The sequence below is a fragment of the Musca domestica genome, unplaced genomic scaffold, assembly GCF_030504385.1.
Source record: "Musca domestica strain aabys unplaced genomic scaffold, Musca_domestica.polishedcontigs.V.1.1 1, whole genome shotgun sequence".
In the NCBI taxonomy this organism is placed as follows: Eukaryota; Metazoa; Arthropoda; class Insecta; order Diptera; family Muscidae; genus Musca; species Musca domestica.
Genome location: NW_026712114.1, coordinates 11,226,611 through 11,244,006, shown reverse-complemented (window position 1 = coordinate 11,244,006; position 17,396 = coordinate 11,226,611). Strand labels below are relative to the sequence as shown.

At 33.6% G+C, this 17,396-nt stretch overlaps 1 protein-coding gene across 4 annotated transcripts in view; it reads right to left on the bottom strand.

The window, feature by feature from the left end:
* The window catches only part of LOC101890401 (alpha-1,6-mannosyl-glycoprotein 2-beta-N-acetylglucosaminyltransferase), a 92,223-nt gene extending 83,871 nt beyond the window's left edge, over window positions 1-8,352 (bottom strand). For 3 of the 4 annotated variants that reach the window (XM_059118903.1, XM_059118897.1, XM_059118908.1), the window contains exons 1-2: window positions 7,639-8,352; window positions 2,687-3,230 (exon numbers count right to left, since the gene is read on the bottom strand). The gene's annotated coding sequence lies outside the window, so the exon portion shown is untranslated. The remainder of the gene's footprint in view (window positions 1-2,686; window positions 3,231-7,638) is intronic. The other variant, XM_059118901.1, reaches the window with a different exon arrangement.
* Window positions 8,353-17,396: the final 9,044 nt, after the last annotated feature.

Here is a 17,396-nt window from a genome sequence, read left to right as displayed (position 1 = left end):
ATACTCTCGAACCTACCTGTTTTTTACCTTTTTATTTTCTTAAAATTCAAATTTATAGCCCTGATGGTCTTTGAAAAAATATGCCTTAAAAATCTACGTTTCTAGCCCTCATAATTAACCTTTTCAAATTGGATGGTAACTCAAAATATGTTTTTGGAAAATGCACGTTTATAGCCTTGATGGTCCTTAAAAAAATTGCTTTAAATATCCACGTTTCGGGCTTTGATGGTCGTTGATAAAATATTCTTTAAAAAAAAATTTTTTAAAATACACGTTTCTCGACCTGACGGACTTAAAAAAAAATCTTTAAAAATGCAAGTTTCCGCCCCTTAAATCAACGTTTTTGGTCCTGACGATCTTCGAATAAATATTCTTTAAAAATCCACATTTTTAGCACTGATTGTCCGTCAATTTTTTTTAAAACCCACGTTTTTTGTCCTGACGATCTTCGAATAAATATTCTTTCAAAATCCAAATTTCTAGCCCTGATGATCCGCCAAAAATTGTTCTTTAAAAATCCAAATTTCTAGCCCTGATGGTCCGACAAAAAATTTTCTAGTCCTAATGGTCCGTCAAAAAAATTTCTTTAAAAATCCACGTTTCTGGTCCTGACAATCTTCGAAAAAATGTTCTTTAAAAATCCAAATTTCTAGCCCTGATGGTCCGACAAAAAATTTTCTTTAAAAATCCACGTTTCTGTAGCTGACGATCTTCGATATTTTTTTTTTTTAAATCCACATTTCTAGACCTGATGGTCCGTCAAAAAATATGGCAATCTTCGAAAAAATTTTCTTTAAAAATCCACGTTTCTGGTCCTAACAAACTTCGAAAAAATGTTCTTTAAAAATCCAAATTTCTAGCCCGATGGTCCGACAAAAATTTTTCTTTAAAAATCCAAATTTCTAGCCCTGATGGTCCGACAAAAAATTTTCTTTAAAAATCCACGTTTCTGGACCTGACGATCTTCGATTTTTTTTTTAAATCCACATTTCTAAACCTGATGGTCCGTCAAAAAATATTCTTTAAAAATCCACGTTTCTAGCCCTGATAATCCACTTGATGAGGATGGTACCTCAAAATATGTTATTTGAAATTCACGTTTCTGGCCCTGACGGTCCTCAAAAAATTTTCTTTACAAATCCTAGTTTCTAGCTTTGATAATCTTTCAAAGAAAATTTCTTTAAAAATCCACGTTTCAAACTCCGATGGTCTTTGAAAAAATATTCTTTAAAAATTCAAGTTTCTAGCTTCGATGGTTTTTGAAAAAAATATTCTATGGAAATTGAAGTTTTTAAGCTCTGATGCTCTTTGAAAAATTTCACGTTTTTAGCTCAGATGGTCCTTCAAAAAATATTCTTTAAAAATCCACATTTCTAGCTATGATGGCCTTTAAAAAAAAATTCTTTAAAAATCCACGTTTCTAGCTTGGATTGTCCCTCAAAAAATATTCTATGAAAATCCACGTTCAAAGCACTGATGGTAGTTGAAAAATATTCTTAAGATATCCAAGATGGTCCTTCTTAAAAATCCAGATTTAGGGTCTATATGGCCCTGCAAAAACAATTCTCGAAAAATGAGACCTGACAATGATGTTGCTTCTTAAAATATTCTTTAAAAATCCACGTCCATTTGGTCCAGAAAAAAATATTCCTTTAAAATGCACGTTTATGATCCTTATGGTCCATCTTAAAATATAATTTAAAAGTTCTGGGTTATAGCTGTCATGGTCCTTAAGAAATTTTTCTTTAAAACTTCACGTTTATAGCCTTTGTTAAAATACTTTTTAAAATAACATAGTTATAGTCCTATTGGACCTTGAATTTTTTTTTTAAATACAGACTTATAGCTCCTTTAGTCCTCCTTAGTTTATTCTCTAAAAAATCTGACGGCCCATCTAAAACTATTCTATAAAAATTCACATTTATAGCGCTGATGACCCCTCAAAAAATATTCTTTAAATATCTATTTATAGCCCTCGAAAAATATTCATTATTACCTTAAAATTAAAGGGCGATGTTTGTGGCTGTAATGTACCTTCTTAAAATATAATCATTTCGAGCCCTTGTGGTCCTTGAACAATTTTGGCTTTGGGTAATTATTTTGACTTTAGACAGAAGTATGCCTAGTCCTGGTATTAATATTCCAAACATCTCAATAAGTGACCCGCATTTCCATTATCCAAATATAACTTACAGCCTTGTCATTATCGCCGTACAAACTTTCCTAATTGCATTTGCTGTTCACCAACCGTCACTTGTCAAACACTTGTGAATGGGGTCAATATCCATTTGTTATGCTCCGAATGTTGCGATAATTCATATCTATTTGAAATGTGTATCTGCTCGTAGGTAGTTGATTGCAGCGGCACCAGCAGCAGCAGCAGTTGCGATTTATGTTTGCTTTCAATATTGCAAAACATTGGCAATCGCGCTGGTGCCAACCCTCAGCAGCCCAGCTAAGTTCTAAAACTAAGCCAGAAACCGCCCAAGCTCTTTTATTTTAATGAAGACTAATGGTCTGGAGGTTGGCTAGGTGGGTATTAAGACCAACCAACCAACCAACCAGCCAGCCACCCAACCAACCAATCATTATAGCGGCCTACCATTCTTCAGCTTCAGCTGACTGGGAAGCTGTGGAAGCTGTGATTTACTTAAACAAAAAGAAAACAACAACAGAAAATAATTACCTGGATATTGCTGTGGCTTTGGATGTGGCAGCAATGAGTAGTGCGTTGCGTTGCTTGACTGGGCTGGGCTGGGCCTGGTTTGATGATGTCTTTGCAGGAATCGTATCTTTTGGGGGAAGGAAACTCGTCGTTGTTGTGGTTCTTCTTCTTGTCGTGTTTAAATCCTCTGGTGTTGTTGATGACGCTGCTCCTGCTGCTGCTGATGATGAGATTCTTATGAATGTTTTTCACTGGAAAACCAACAGTAACAACAACAACAAGGACACCAGCGTGGAAAAGCTAACAACATTTTCATTTTGAACGGCAAAGTTGGGCTGCACCTTGAGGCAAATTTTGAACTTTCTACTCCTGTTCGACTCCTTGCTATCCTTATGACGTTAAGGGATATTGTAGCTGTTATTATCCCTGTTCCTGGGTGGGGGATTGAAATTAAAATACCGGAAGGAAGGATGGAGCACGAAATATGCGTGAGTGGGGAGCGTGGGTTTGTATTTTTATATTAATTTGAGAGTTATTTTCTATTTTCTTATTTTGTTTTGCTTTTCTGTTGAGGGAAGAGAGAAGACAACTTTAAGGTTTTATAGACGTCAATGGTACACACACACATGGTCACAAGGCGCAACCGAAAACAGCAAAAGGACACAGCACACAAAATCGATTTTTCACATTTGGTATTTGCTCACACGTATGTTCCGCTGTGTGTATGTGTGTGTGTGACCAACAATCTACACAACTACCGTCGTTGTTAACACACTCTTCTTCTTTGTAGTCCTTTTTTTGGATTTCTTTTCTGTTTTCGGTTCCGTGTTGTTATTTTTTGATTTATATTTTGTTTTTTTTTCTATTGTTGTTATTTTTAGAATTTGTTAAACGACGCCGTTTTTCTTTTGACTTTTTTCCAAGACTTGTTTGACGTGTACGCGTTTCCAGCGTTGGCGTTTATTTTTCTTTCCCTTTTCACCGTTAAGCAACAATCTGAATTACAATGTGTGTGTGTGTACTATTTTTATTTCTTGATTTAATTGAATTTAATTAAATTTGATTAGAGCCTGGCCTGCTTGAGCTGTTGAATTGTAACACATTCCCCTAAACAGTGACGATAAGAAGTTTACGTATGGATCTTTTATGAATTTTTGGATTTTCTACATAGCCTACAAATAGAAAATTCCTTAAGAAATCACGGTTTTTCTTGAAATATATGACTGAAAAATATTCTTAAAAATCTACATGCCCTGAAGCTGGATTCTTGTTCTATGAAAATATGAAATGAGAAATATTTCCTTTATAATATTTTTATTTCACATTTCTTTCCTCTATAAAAGTTTTCATTTCACATTTTCACAGAACAAGAATTGAGGCCCTGATGTTGCATGAAAAATATATTCCTTGAAAATCCACTCCCTCACAAAATCATCTTTGAAAATCTAAGTATCTGACCCTGATGTTGCTTGAAAAAAAATATTCTTTGAAAATCCACTCCCTCACAAAATATTTTTTAAAAATTCAAGTTTCTGGCCTTGATAGTCCTTCAAAAAATATTATATAAAAATCCACTCCCTCACAAAATATATAAATATTAAAAAATCCAAAGTTTTGGCCCTTATGGTCCCTTAAAAAATATTCTTTCAAAATCCAGGTTTATAGCCCTGATGGCCTCTTAAAAATACCCTTTAAAAATCTACGTTTGTTCCTCAAAAAATATTCTTCAAAAATCCACGTTTGTTCCCTCGAAGAATATTCTTCAAAAATCCACGTTTGTAGCCATGATGGTTCCTCAAAAAATATTCTTCGAAAATCCACGTTTATAGCCCTGATGGTCCCTCAAAAAGTATTCTTTAAAATTTCACGTTTCTAGCTCTGATGGTCCCTCAAAAAATATTCTTCAAAAATCCACGTTTATGGTCCTGATGATTCTTCAAAAAATAATCTCTAAAAATCACGTTTATGGTCTTGATGGTCCCTCAAAAAAAAATCTCTAAAAATCACGTTTATGGTCTTGATGGTCCCTCAAAAAAGAATCTCTAAAAATCCACGTTTATGACCTTAAAAAAGAATCTCTAAAAATCCACGTTTATGGCCCTTAAAAAAGAATCTCTAAAAATCCACGTTTATGGCCCTTAAAAAAGAATCTCTAAAAATCCACGTTTATGGCCCTTAAAAAAGAATCTTTAAAATCCACGTTTATGGACCTGATGGTCCCTCAAAAAGAAGTCTCTAAAAATCACGTTTATGGTCCTGATGGTCCTCAAAAAAGAATCTCTAAAAATCCGCGTTTATGACCTTCCAAAAATAATGTCTAAAAATCCATGTTTATAGCCCTGATGGTTCTTCAAAAAATAATCTCTAAATATCACGTTTATGACCCTGATGGTCCCTCCAAAAAGAATCTCTAAAAATCCACGTTTTTAGCCCTTAAAAAATCTCTAAAAATCCACGTTTATGAACTTCAAAAAATAATCTCTAAAAATCCATGTTTATTACCCTAATGATCCCTCAAAAAACATTCTTTGAAAATCCACGTTTCTAGCTCAGATGGTACCTCAAAAAATATTATTTAAAAATACGCATTTCTAGCTCGGATGGTCCTTCAAAAATATTCTTTAAACATCCACACCCCTTGGTTGGAAGGTCCTTCAGAAAATAATCTTTAAAAGTCCACACTTCTAGCTTAAAAGGTCCTTCAAAAAATATTTTTTTTTAAAAATCCACGTTTCTAATTTGAAAGGTCCTTAAAAAAATATTCTTTAAAAATCCACGTTTCTATCTTGGAAGGTCCTTCAAAAAATATTCTTTAAAAATCTACGTTTCTATCTTGGAAGGTCCTTCAAAAAATATTCTTTAAAAATCCACGTTTCTATCTTGGAAGGTCCTTCAAAAAATATTCTTTAAAAATCCACATTTCTAGCTTGGAAGGTCCTTCAAAAAATATTCTTTATAAATCCACGGTTCTAACTTGGAAGGTCCTTCAAAAAATATTCTTTAAAAATCCACGTTTCTAGCTTGGAAGGTCCTGCAAAAAATATTCTTTGAAAATCCACGTTTCTAGCTTGGAAGGTCCTGCAAAAAAAATTTTAAAAAATCCACGTTTCTAGCTTGGAAGGTCCTGCAAAAAATATTCTTTAAAAATCCACGTTTCTAGCTTGGAAGGTACTGCAAAAAATATTCTTTAAAAATCCACGTTTCTAGCTTGGAAGGTACTGCAAAAAATATTCTTTAAAAATCCACGTTTCTAGCTTGGAAGGTCCTGCAAAAAATATTCTTTAAAAATCCACGTTTCTAGCTTGGAAGGTCCTGCAAAAAATATTCTTTAAAAATCCACGTTTCTAGCTTGGAAGGTCCTGCAAAAAATATTCTTTAAAAATCCACGTTTCTAGCTTGGAAGGTCCTGCAAAAAATATTCTTTAAAAATCCACGTTTCTAGCTTGGAAGGTCCTGCAAAAAATATTCTTTAAAAATCCACGTTTATGGCCTTGATGGTCCCTCAAAAAAACATTCTTAGAAACTCCAGGTTTCTATCTTGAAAGGTCATGCAAAAAATATTCTTTGAAAATCCACGTTTATTAAAAATCCTTGTTTCTAGCTTAGAAGGTTATTCAAAAACTATTTTGTAAAAATCCGCGCTTATAGACCTAATGTGGTCAAAAAAATATTATTTAAAAATGATGGTCCCTCAAAAAATATTCTTTAAAAACTCAAGTTTCTAGCTTGGAAGGTCCTTCATAAATAATCTTCAAAAACTCACGTTTCTGGCTTGGAAGTTCCTTCAAAAAATATTCTTTGAAAATCCACGTATCTACCTCGGAAGGTCCTGCAAAAAATATTCTTTAAAAATCCACGTTTCTATCTTGGAAGGTCCTTCAAAAAATATTTTTTGAAAATCCATGTTTCTAGCTTGGAAGGTCCTTCAAAAAATATTCTTTAAAAATCCTCGCTTGGAAGGTCCTGCAAAAACAATTCCTTAAAAACCCACATTTCTAGGTTGGAAGGTCCTTCAAAAAATATTCTTTAAAAATCTACGTTTCTGGCTACGTTTCAAAAACAATCTTTGAAAATCCACGTTTCTAGCTTGGAAGGTTCCTCAAAAAATATTCTTTAAAAATTCCACGTTTATAGCCCTGATGGTCCCTCCAAAAATATTCTTTAAAATTCCACGTTTATGGCCCTGATGGTTTCTCAAAAAATATTCTTTAAAAATCCACGCTTCTAACTTGGAAGCGCCTTCAATAAGCCCCGTTTCTCTAATTCGGAACACTTTACGAATATATAAGTTCAATAAATTTTTCCTTCTTCAATATCTAAAATAAAAATGTCCTGGAAAGTAGACTTTTATTGCCCACAATATTTTAATGTTTATTATAATTGTATATATGTACGTACATTCGTACATACATATGTAAATACGTATGTATATATATAGGCAGTACATAGGTATTTCAGTACACGTAATATTTGGTTGGTGCAACAGAACTAGAACATATGTAAGGCACCAAAAAAGAACCACCTCCTTATCCTCTTTCTATACACACAAAATGATTTTCTTCACTAATTTTCTTTCACTGCAATTGAGGATTTTTCTTATTCTTCTTGGGTAGCGGAACTTCCGGGTTATGCTATTAAGTTTCCGGTGGTGTTGCTGAAAGTTTGAAATGAAGGAATGTGATGAGATCGTGTTGAATGGATGGTAGCTCTCTCGGTCGGTCGGTCGGTTTTTTTTTTTTTCAAAGTACACAAGATTATTTGTTTTTGTTGCAGCACATTTAAGATAATTTTCTTCCATTTATTTTAATGGGGGAAAATTGGGAGGGCCATAGCAAAATTTTGGGTCTACGAAATTTAAGCTGTTTTTCTTGGCAAATTTTCTTTAACGAAACACACACTTTTTCGGTTATCTATAAGATGCTTTTACATATATTTTTTTTCTTATATGTTTGTACACAAACACACGCACATACCTACATTTCTAAATACTTTGCCATAGAACGGCCCCGACACACGCACATGCACCGACAGACACCATGTGCAGGAAAAACCGAAATGTTGTCACACACAATTTTCACAAGACTCTTTTCCTTCTTCTTCTTCTTTTTTATTTCTTTAAGATTTTATTTTTGATTTATAGGTATTTTCCATTTTTCTTGTTGTTGTTGTAGACACTTTCGAACATTTTGTGTGTGGGTTGGGGTGACGGTAGGCTTGCTTATTTGCACTATCCCGAAATATGTATCAAAAAAAAAACATAGACCAAAATTTTTCTTTAAATTGGGAAATGACTTGTCAGAGACGTTTTCTTTTGGGTCGCAAGCGAAAAAAATTAAAGAAGTAAAAAAAACCGATTCGCCAGCAACAAATCGACTAAGATGTTTAATTTTTTTGTATACGAAAGAAATTGTGTCGAGAAAGACGTGTGCGAACTCCAAAGTGAGTGGAGAGTCGTGGAGCAGCCGTCCCAACTAACACGCTGTGATGATTGTCATTCGTGAGTGGTGTTTGTTTGTTATTTCACGGAGTGTTTATTTGTTTGAATTCGCTTTTAGTCGATTTGTCTGTCCGCCCGTTTTGTTGTTATTATTATTAATTTTTTTGTGACTAAAACTGTTTGTTGTTGTCCGCCGTTAACGCTGCCGCACTTTCTTATTGGACCAAACAACCGTTTCGCTGTGTCTGACTTAACTAAACCGACTGACTCAAAAAATGAATGTATCTGCCAGATACATTTTGTGTCTGTGCACCTTTCTTTCTTCTGCTGTTTGGTTGTTGTTGGTTGGTTGGCTGGTTGTTGTTGTTTCGGCCTCTCTGTCTCGATTTCGGCTCGTTTCATTTCGTTTCGTTTATGCGAAATTCAAAGCAAAACAAATAGAAATACTCATACGCCGCCTTTTGCTTGCACATGAATTGATTGACAACGACCACGCTCGCATTACAATAATACAGTGGAGGGCATAAGTTAAGTAATATTTCTCACTGGAGCAAGTAGCTGCATATTTTTTAAGGGTTGCCATAATCGTGGGTTTTTTGAGAATATACTCTTACAATGTGTAACATTTTAATTACAAACGAATATTTTTTGAGGGACCACCAGGGCTAGAAACGAGGATTTTAAAAGAATATTTTTGAGGGATAATCAGGGCCAGAAACGTGGATTTTTAAAGAATATTTTTGAGGGATAATCAGGGCCAGAAACGTGGATTTTTAAAGAACATTTTTGAGGGATAATCAGGGCCAGAAACTTGGATTTTTTAAGAATATTTTTTCTAAGGCCATCAGGGACAGAAACGTGGATTTTTTAAGAAAATTTTTTCTAAGGCCATCAGGGACAGAAACGTGGATTTTTAAAGAATATTTTTTGAGGGACCATCGGACCTAGAAACGTGGATTTTTAAAGAATATTTTTCGAGGGACCATCGGACCTAGAAACGTGGATTTTTAAGGATATTTTTTGATGGACCATCGGACCTAGAAACGTGGATTTTTAAAGAATATTTTTTGGGGGACCATCGGACCTAGAAACGTGGATTTTTAAAGAATATTTTTTCAAAGACCATCGGACCTAGAAACGTGGATTTTTAAAGAATATTTTTTGAGGGACCATCGGACCTAGAAACGTGGATTTTTAAAGAATATTTTTTGAGGGACCATCGGACCTAGAAAGTGGATTTTTAAAGAAATTTTTTTGAAGACCGTCAGCACCAGAAACGTAGATTATTAAAGAAATTTTTTTGAAGACCGTCAGCACCAGAAACGTGGATTTTTAAAGAAATTTTTTTGAGGGTCCATCTGAACCAGAAACGTGGATTTTAAAGAATATTTTTTGAGGGTCCATCTGAACCAGAAACGTGGATTTTTAAAGAATATTTTTTGAGGGTCCATTTGAACCAGAAACGTGGATTTTTAAAGAATATTTTTTGAGGGTCCATCTGAACCAGAAACATGGATTTTTAAAGAACATTTTTCGAAGACCGTCAGGACCAGAAACGTAGATTTTTAAAGAATAATTTTTCAAAGGCCATCAAGCCAGAAACGTGGATTTTTAAAGAATATTTTTTGAGGGTCCATCTGAACCAGAAACGTGGATTTTTAAAGAATATTTTTTGAGGGTCCATCTGAACCAGAAACGTGGATTTTTAAAGAATATTTTTTGAGGGTCCATCTGAACCAGAAACGTGGATTTTTAAAGAATATTTTTTGAGGGTCCATCTGAACCAGAAACGTGGATTTTTAAAGAATATTTTTTGAGGGTCCATCTGAACCAGAAACGTGGATTTTTAAAGAATATTTTTTGAGGGTCCATCTGAACCAGAAACGTGGATTTTTAAAGAATATTTTTTGAGGGTCCATCAAAGCCAGAAACGTCGATTTACAAAGAATTATTTTTTTAAAGACAGTCAGCTCCAGAAACGTGGATTTTCGAAGAATATTTTTTGAGGGTCCATCTGAACCAGAAACGTGGATTTTTAAAGAATATTTTTTGAGGAACCAACTGAACAAAAACATGGATTTTCAAAGAATATTTTTTGAGGGACCAACTGAACAAAAACATGGATTTTCAAAGAATATTTTTTGAGGGACCAACTGAACAAAAACATGGATTTTCAAAGAATATTTTTTGAGGGACCAACTGAACAAAAACATGGATTTTCAAAGAATATTTTTTGAGGGACCAACTGAACAAAAACATGGATTTTCAAAGAATATTTTTTGAAACGTCGACTTATTAAGAAGATTTTTTTGAGAGGACGTCAGGGCCAGAAACGTGGATTTTTAAAGAATATTTTTTAAGGGATTTTCGAAGAATATTTTTTGAGAGACCATCTAAACCAGAAACTGGATTTTCAAAGAATATTTTTTGAGGGACCAACTGAACAAAAACATGGATTTTCAAAGAATATTTTTTGAAACGTCGACTTCTTAAGAAGATTTTTTTGAGAGGACGTCAGGGCCAGAAACGTGGATTTTTAAAGAATATTTTTTGAGAGACCATCGGGGCCAGGAACGTCCATTTTTAAAGAATATTTTTTGAGAGACCATCGGACCTAGAAACGTGGATTTTTAAGGATATTTTTTGATGGACCATCGGACCTAGAAACGTGGATTTTTAAAGAATATTTTTTGGGGGACCATCGGACCCTTTTTAAAGAATATTTTTTCAAAGACCATCGGACCTAGAAACGTGGATTTTTAAAGAATATTTTTTGAGGGACCATCGGACCTAGAAACGTGGATTTTTAAAGAATATTTTTTGAGGGACCATCGGACCTAGAAACGTGGATTTTTAAAGAAATTTTTTTGAAGACCGTCAGCACCAGAAACGTAGATTATTAAAGAAATTTTTTTGAAGACCGTCAGCACCAGAAACGTGGATTTTTAAAGAATATTTTTTGAGGGTCCATCTGAACCAGAAACGTGGATTTTAAAGAATATTTTTTGAGGGTCCATCTGAACCAGAAACGTGGATTTTTAAAGAATATTTTTTGAGGGTCCATCTGAACCAGAAACATGGATTTTTAAAGAACATTTTTCGAAGACCGTCAGGACCAGAAACGTAGATTTTTAAAGAATAATTTTTCAAAGGCCATCAAGCCAGAAACGTGGATTTTTAAAGAATATTTTTTGAGGGTCCATCTGAACCAGAAACGTGGATTTTTAAAGAATATTTTTTGAGGGTCCATCTGAACCAGAAACGTGGATTTTTAAAGAATATTTTTTGAGGGTCCATCTGAACCAGAAACGTGGATTTTTAAAGAATATTTTTTGAGGGTCCATCTGAACCAGAAACGTGGATTTTTAAAGAATATTTTTTGAGGGTCCATCTGAACCAGAAACGTGGATTTTTAAAGAATATTTTTTGAGGGTCCATCTGAACCAGAAACGTGGATTTTTAAAGAATATTTTTTGAGGGTCCATCTGAACCAGAAACGTGGATTTTTAAAGAATATTTTTTGAGGGTCCATCTGAACCAGAAACGTGGATTTTTAAAGAATATTTTTTGAGGGTCCATCTGAACCAGAAACGTGGATTTTTAAAGAATATTTTTTGAGGGTCCATCAAAGCCAGAAACGTCGATTTACAAAGAATTATTTTTTTAAAGACAGTCAGCTCCAGAAACGTGGATTTTCGAAGAATATTTTTTGAGGGTCCATCTGAACCAGAAACGTGGATTTTTAAAGAATATTTTTTGAGGGACCAACTGAACAAAAACATGGATTTTCAAAGAATATTTTTTGAGGGACCAACTGAACAAAAACATGGATTTTCAAAGAATATTTTTTGAAACGTCGACTTCTTAAGAAGATTTTTTTGAGAGGACGTCAGGGCCAGAAACGTGGATTTTTAAAGAATATTTTTTAAGGGATTTTCGAAGAATATTTTTTGAGAGACCATCTAAACCAGAAACTGGATTTTCAAAGAATATTTTTTGAGGGACCAACTGAACAAAAACATGGATTTTCAAAGAATATTTTTTGAAACGTCGACTTCTTAAGAAGATTTTTTTGAGAGGACGTCAGGGCCAGAAACGTGGATTTTTAAAGAATATTTTTTGAGAGACCATCGGGGCCAGGAACGTCGATTTTTAAAGAATATTTTTTGAGAGACCATCGGGGCCAGGAACGTCGATTTTGTAAGAATATTTTTTAAAGAGACCATCAGGACCAAAAACATGGGCTTTGTGCTGAATCTAAGTTTTATAAGGAATCATTTTTTAAATCGTGATTTCTAAAAAATGTTGTGAATATTTCTAAAAATATTGGTTAGAATCAAATAACAATAGAAATGGCAACTCTGTCTGCCCCTTTTCATTAATGAAACACAACATATCTATTATGCGCTATATGCGCAAACTCATGTTGCATTTGTTTGCTCCCCTATTAGCACATGCTCTCCCATTGATTCAACTAAAATGTATCTCTCTACTCGCAAAATTATCTATTTTTCTCTCCGAGAGTGCTACAATTCTTTTTGTTTTGAAATTCTTGTTCTTCGATGTGTAACATGGCACAAGAACATCCAAACACCCCCATAAAAAGTACAAAACGTTTCGGTTAATTTTTGTTTTTAAAAATTAATTTTGAAGTGACATTTCATTGGTGGTTGCTTGGTTGCTGTGAGAAAGTCTTGATGTTCTCTCCAACTCTCTTTGAGCTTCTCATTAATTTTATGACACATGTTAATTGTGACTTTTGTTTTTGTTTTCGAAACGCCACTTTGAAGTTTATCTGTTGACAGAGTGGATAAAAACTCAGCCAGCTGGAATGCCTGCCGCCTCCCCATGTCATGGTGTGCCTGTCTATCTGGTCAAGTGGCTTGCTTTAACAACCATTGGGGAAACATTATTTCTTCGCTAGCTAATTAATTCCGAACATTTTATGAATGAATTTCAATTGTTGGATTTTTATTAATGAAATTCAAAATGCTATTAGGCGTAACGGTAACTTACACTGTTATTGCTGTTGGGCATTGCAACTCTGTTCAAAGTTGTGTGACTGCTGCATGTAACGTTTTTAACAGGGGGTATGTATTTCGAATGGGGGATATACGACCGACTTATAAAACAGTGTCAATTGATGTAAAAAGTCGGATATTTCCATCCAGTAAGATAAAGTCGGACGAACATTAATAGATAGACACGAAATATTTTCAAACTGAGACCCTGACACCATGAATAATGCATTGAAGATATTCTCTTAAGCCCTGTACACAGTCCTTCTTGTGGCGGATATCGGAAAAACTGGCATTTGAAAAACATCAATAATTGTCGATGATTCCAGTTTTGAAGGTCGTCTGCGCTATTTATGCTTAGAGAAAAAGATATCCTCAAAATCCTTCAAAAGGTGTTAAAAATATACCTGGAAAGAAAATATTTAAAATGTATTTGCTGGCAAACAAGTAAAAAAACTGTACCATCCACCATTTGGAACGAAAAAATAAAATCCATTAAAAATTCTGGTTAAATCTTAAAAATACCGAATGTAGCCATTATATAAGGGTCTATACGACGATGTGGACCTGCATACGCAACTTATATCATAAGCCATTACAAACACAAATGCGAAACTGGAAAAAATCGGTGAATAATGGAGCTAAAATCATCAAAATACCGAATATAAGGAGGTACCGTTATATGGAGCCTATACGAAGACGTGGACCTGCACAGACAATTTTCTATCATAGGCTGTAGTATCCATTACGAACTTCAATTATCAAATTTGAAACAATTCCGGTGAATATTGTCGCTAAAATTATCAAAATACTGAATATCGGGAGGTACCGTTATATGGGGGCTATACGAAGACGTGGACCTGCACAGACAATTTTCTGTCATAGACTGTAGTATCCATTTCGAACTTCAAATACAACATTTGAGACAATTCCGGTGAATAATTTAGCTAAAATCATAAAAATACCGAATACCTGGAGGTACCGTTATGTGGGGGCTATACGAAGACGTGGATCTACATAGCCCATTTTCAATACCAAAAGTCCTGCAGATATAATATACATTTGAGTAAAATTTTATCAATCTACTGCAATTTGTTCGGAGTGATTTCCACAGACGGATAGATGGACCGACATCGCTAAATCGACATAGAATTTTATGCTGATCAAGAATATATATACTTTGTGGGGTCTAAAATGTTATTCGAGGTGTTACAAACGACATGAAAAACTTAATATACCCTCCATGCTATGGTGGAAGGTATAAAAATCACAATTTTTTTTTTGAATTCTTTTAAGGATTTCGTTCCGAAATCGTGGTTTTTTAAAAATTATTTTTCAAGGGCTTCCCAACCAAAGAAGTCGATGTTTAAAAATATTATTCAAAGTCTTTCCAACCAAGAATCGTGGATGTTGAAAAATATTTTTGAAGAACTTCTCAACCAAGAGTCGTGGATTTTTAAAGAGAAAATTATTTCAGAGAACTTAGAATCATGAATTAAAAAATAAGAAAATAAGAATGAAAATATGTCCTGACCAAGAGTCGTGAATTAAAAAAAGGACATGCTGGTCAAAAATTGTGGAGTTTTTCAAAAGATTCATCGAAGGCTTGTCAGGAATTGTGGATTTTTGAAAAAATATTTTTTGATGACAGAAGTACTTTTCAAACAAAAATCGCGGATTTTTTTAGGATAAAAATATTTCAAAGGACAAAATGGCTGTGAACCATGAGTAAAAAATATGAACAATAAAACTACGTCCGTGAATTCAAAAAAGGCCATCTTGGTCAAAAATTGTGGAGTTTTTCAAAATATTCTTCGAAGATTATTTGGTCGGGTATCATGGATTTTTGAAAAATTAGTTCTGACGACTTCGTAACCAGGAGTTTTTTTTTGGAATACTTACAAAGACTGAGTCCAAGAATGACGGATTTTTATACATTTCATATCGGTCGAAAAGGTCGAAATTTTTAAAAAATATATCTCTTAACCAGAAACTTGGGATAAATATGGATTTTATGATGAAGTTACCAATATAGACCAAGCCTGTGACGTCGCAATAATTATATCATTCCTTCAGAACCCACTCCACAGAGTATTTAGAGTTTATATAATCATAACAGAAGTCAAAATTTATTTAAATAATTGAACATTGGCTGAGAGTATATGTCTGTCAGAGCAGTCGGCAGAGCCGAATTCCTCAAGTTTTTATTTTTTTAAGAATCGTTGATTTTTTTTAATCGTGGATTTTTAAAAGAAATTTTCAAGGTATTTCTGGCCAACAATTGTGTCCCTTTTTAAAATTAGTTTTCGAGGACCTCCTGTACAAAACTTGGGGATTATATAAGATACAAGGACTTTATCGTGGATTATTTTAAAAATATTTTTTTGGATGGAGAAATCGTGTTTTGAACAATAAACATATCGTGAACTTTGTTAAAAGATTTCCTGGTTAAAAATTGTAAACTGTGAAATTTTTAAATAATTTTCAAGGACCTCCTTGTAGATTTTTGTGGTTCAAAAAAAAAAAAAGAGGACACATGAATCTTGATTTTTAGATAGAATGTCAAACTTGGTTTTTTATATTTATATAAGTCAAGATCATGATTTTTTTTAATATTATTGATGTGCTCCAGATCTGAAAAAATTTAAAAGTTTTTACAACGTTTTCAAATTTTTCTTTTATGCTACCAAAAAAACTAGTAGATTCTTATAGGTTCTGGAACGGAGCATTTATTTATTTTTTTTTTTTTCAAAAATATATAGAATATTTTAAATCCTATTTCTCAAAGTTCTTGGATCTTATTTAAAGTATCGCGAATTTTTACAAAAATATTTTTAAATACCGTGGATTATATTTACGAAATGTTGATTTCTAAGAACAGTTTTCTCAAAATATCAAATTATTAAAGAACAATTTTTGAATGAGGTCCTTAATTCAGGATTTTTATACCCCACACCACAAGGGTATTATGTCTTTGTGCATTTGTTTGTAAAAGGCAAAAGGAAACGAGATAGACCCATGGTTCCATTTGATGATTTGCATAGAATCACATTCGATTTATGTATATCCATCTGTCCGTCTGTCCGTCCGTCTGTCCATGTATTTTTGTGAACAAAGTACACATCGCATTTATTACCCGATACAGATGAAATTTTGCACAAATCATTTGTTTGGCCCAAGGAAGAACCCTATTTAAATTGGAGATAATCGGTAAAAATTTAGATATAGCTCCCATATTTATCTTCGTCCGATTTGCCTTTTATTGTGCACCAAACGTGTAATATCAGTCCGAATAGTATGGAATTTTGCACATACAACCAAATTAGGCCCGAAAATAAGTATGACAAATTTGATCGAAATCGGTTCAGATATAGCTATAGCTCCCATATATACTGTTCATCCGATTTGCTATTTTTGTCCTCCGCCGCCGTAATATGCACTCTGTAACAAAAATATTTGGGGAAATATATCAAATGCAGCTCAGAAATACCTTTGCTAAATTGTATCACGATCGGTTCAGATTTGGATATAGCTCCCATATATAACTTCGTCCTATTTACCTTTGATTGTGCACCAAACGTCTAATATTTGCCCAAAATGGGATGAAATTTGGCACTAACGACCGAATTGAGTCTAGAAGTTAGTATGCCAAATTTGGTGAAGATCGGTTCAGATATAGCTATAGCTCCCACATATATTGTTCATCCGTTTCGTTATATTTGTTACCCACAGCCGTAATATGCACTCCGTAACAACGATATTCAAGGAAATATATCAAATACAGATCAGAAATATCTTTGCCAAATTTTATCAAGATCGGTTCCGATTTGGATATAGCTCTCATATATATTTTTATCCGATTTCAAATTAATTGTGCACCAAATGTGCAATAGAAGTCCGAATTTAAAAATACAAATGCTTCGGCATATTTAGTCCTTTGAACTTTAAATTATAATTATAATCATAGCGTGTATGATTGAATTCTCCCATAAAAAGTTTAATTGTTATGCGCAGCTCTACTAAATTAGCAAAGTAGTGTAGGGTATCATAAAGTCGGCCCCGCCCGACTTTAAGACTTTCTTTACTGGTTTATATTTATATAAGTCAAGTAAAGTAAGTAAAAAAAAGTTAATAAAAAAAATCTTGATTTTTTATTTTTATTGCTATGCTCCAGATCTGCAAGAATCTAAAAGTTTTTACAACGTTTTCGGATTTTTCTTTTATGATATCAAAAAAAAGTGCAAAACTTGTAGGTTTTGGAACGGAGCATTTATTT